Source organism: Mus musculus, chromosome 4 (assembly GCF_000001635.26).
Source record: "Mus musculus strain C57BL/6J chromosome 4, GRCm38.p6 C57BL/6J".
Lineage (NCBI taxonomy): Eukaryota > Metazoa > Chordata > Mammalia > Rodentia > Muridae > Mus > Mus musculus.
The window spans coordinates 127,474,620-127,477,448 of NC_000070.6; the positions used below are offsets into that span (position 1 = coordinate 127,474,620).

The window sequence follows — 2,829 nt, forward strand, 5'->3', positions numbered from 1 at the left end:
ACCACTTTGATATGTTAAAGAGGCACCTCAGTCACTTGAGAACTAACAGCGGGGGGGGGGGGGGGGGGGGGGGGGGGGCAGGGTCTCTTCATCTCTGTGATTCTATGGGGTTGTTTGATCTCTGCTCAGCTCTGTCTCTATCTCTGTCTCTATTTGTTTCTCTCACTTAGTTATCTCTCTCTCCTTGTCACGTGCCCCAAGTTCATTGTTCCTGTTTCTAACGGTCTCAACTTGCCAATTATGCTTTCCAGATATTACAGGGGACTCCGATTGGCTCTCCCCGAGTCACGTGCTCCCTGCTGGCCAAACAACAGTAGCCTGGAGTGTGAAGGTGGGTCTGCAATTGCTTCTGCCAGGGTCAACTGTGAGGGAAGACGGTAGGGAAGTGACACCCTTTCAGTGAGTACTGACTAGTATGAGCCTCAGTTTGCCTTCCGGAAGTGGGAGGAAGGTTCTACCTTAGCCTGTCAGGGTGGAGTGCTGATGGGTATGGACTGGGTTCCTTGGGACCTGAGGCTCCTGCTGTACCTTGTGCCCTCCCAGGGCTTCAGCTGGTGGCGCTGGCTGCTTGACTTTCTGGAAATGGATGCCATGCAAGGTTGCATTTTGACCAGGGGGAAGGAGGTCATTCTTGAGGGTGGCTGGATCGATTGTGAGTCTGCCCCAGCTCCAGAGACACGGCAAGGTAATGGAATTCTTCCCGTAATCGTTGCAGCTGGGGTTCTGGGGCCGAGACAGCCTGGATGCTTACAAACTAGCAGCCAAGGTGTGTTCTGAGGCTGCAGACGTGGCTTTAATGGTTCTTTTAAAAAATTAAGTGTGAGCTCATCCCTCAGAGAAACAGAGAATTGGCCATCCGTGAGGGCATGGTTAGTAGATTCAGAGAGTTTCTGCTGTCCTAAATAAATAAGAAAAAAGTTAAGGGACTTCACTACTCATATTTCCCAGGAAGAGAATTGTTAACTACTCCGGTCTGCCCTTGTGAAAACCCAGGGAGAGACACTAGGGAAAGGCCTTCTTTTAAAAAAAAATCTAAGAGCAAGGACAGGGGCATTTTAAGCAAAAGATTAAGAATTCGACTTTACTCCAATGCTTCCTTGTCAAGAACAGAAAGAGCATCTGGTGTTTGCTATCGGCTCCTCGGGGTAAATAAAGACCTACCCCACCCTGACTAAAAAGAAGTTATCCTCTAGAAGAAAACCTTCCCCTTCTGTGTCTCTACAACTTCAAGGGCGTCTTAGAGACAAGGCCGCCTATAGCTGCAATCCTTTAAAAGGCTCAAAAGTTCTCTTCAAAGAAAACGAAAGTCTTAAACACAAGGATAAGTTCCATTTCTAAACTTACCAGTAACTGTGACCTACTTTATGTTTTGGTTTGCTTCCTTGTCTTCCTTTTAACATTGTTGGTCTGTCTGTCTGTCTGTCTGTCTGTCTGTCTATGTATCTATCTATTCTATCATCTTTTGATCCATCATCTATCTTCTACTTATCTATCATCCAGCCCTTTATCCATCGCCTACCTATCTATCTACCTACCTACCTATCTATCTATCTATCTATCTATCTATCTCTACTATCTATATCTACCTGTTTTGATCCATCTATTATCAATCAATCAGTCTATGTATCATCTATCATCCATCTATCCACCCATTATTTGTCATCTATTTATCTAATCAGTTATTGTATATCTATCTGCTACCCATCATCTTTTGATTCATCTATTATCAATCAATCGATCAATCAATGTATCATTTATCATCTGCCTAGCCATCCATCCATTATCTATCATCTGTTCATCTATTCATCTGTTATCTATATCTATCCACTATCAATCAATCTATCATCTGTTAATCTATCTGCCTACCTATCTGCAATACTTATAATCTTATGCTATTTCTTCTTAATATATTCTACCACTGAATTCTTTACTAAAAAAATCTTTTATGGTTTACTATAACAACTCCCAGTATTTTATTTATTTATTTATTTATTTATTTATTTATTTGTACAGTTCATGGGATCTCACTCCTAAATTCAAAAGTTAAGACAATGAGGACGGCTGTCTTACAAGACCTAATGGCCCTTGACGTACTAACAGCAGCGCGAGGAGGAACCTGTGCCATCATTAGAGTGCTGTGTATATAAACCTGACAACTGGGACAATATGTCCCCAGTCCTCCAAGATTTACATACTCAAATTAAATCTCTTGTCAAGCCCTGCTTTAAGTTTTAATGATTAACTGGCATCACAGTTAGCCGGCACCTCATGATAAAAAGACCCTGCTATTTTTGGTGCCAATCGGAGACATAGCAACCTGCTATATAGTTTATTGTTGATGTGGCTTGATGATTTCTATCAAATCACGATCCTTCAGCCTGTGTGTCTGGAAGCTCTAGAAGGGGACAGCGGGGACAGAGACAGTCAGACCAGGAAGCCAGAGTGTCGGGGGATGCAGCTTAGTAGCTATAGAGGGGTCTGGATTTGGGGAACAAAGAACAGGAGAGCAAGCCCAGGGACGGGCAGGCGACTTTTTGATGCATAGTCAGACTCTATTGACCTTAACCATAGACAACCAGTTTCTCCACCTTTACCTCACAGTCAGGGAGAACAGACTTGCATGTATCCTGGGGAACTCCAAGGTTACCTCGCCTCCCGGTCTCCCGTTAGTGGGCAAGGCTCCCTTGATTGTACTCACGGATGCTCTTTCTTGTGTTCAGAAAGGGTGGACGACAGACCCTTCCCACCACACTCATCACTAGCCTGGGGAGATGGTATGGAGTCCTACATGCTCAGTAAGTTAAAGAACAATAACAGAGCTGCCTTTCT

At 43.9% G+C, this 2,829-nt stretch overlaps 1 long non-coding RNA gene across 2 annotated transcripts; it reads left to right on the top strand.

The window, feature by feature from the left end:
- The first annotated feature begins 221 nt into the window (after window positions 1–221).
- Window positions 222–2,223, top strand: 1700080G11Rik (RIKEN cDNA 1700080G11 gene). 2 transcript variants are annotated; one of them, NR_166430.1, is made up of 3 exons: window positions 222–399; window positions 544–685; window positions 2,014–2,223. It is a non-coding gene; the product is annotated as an RIKEN cDNA 1700080G11 gene (long non-coding RNA). The 2 variants fall into 2 exon arrangements; NR_166431.1 differs by having other exon boundaries at window positions 222–331.
- Window positions 2,224–2,829: the final 606 nt, after the last annotated feature.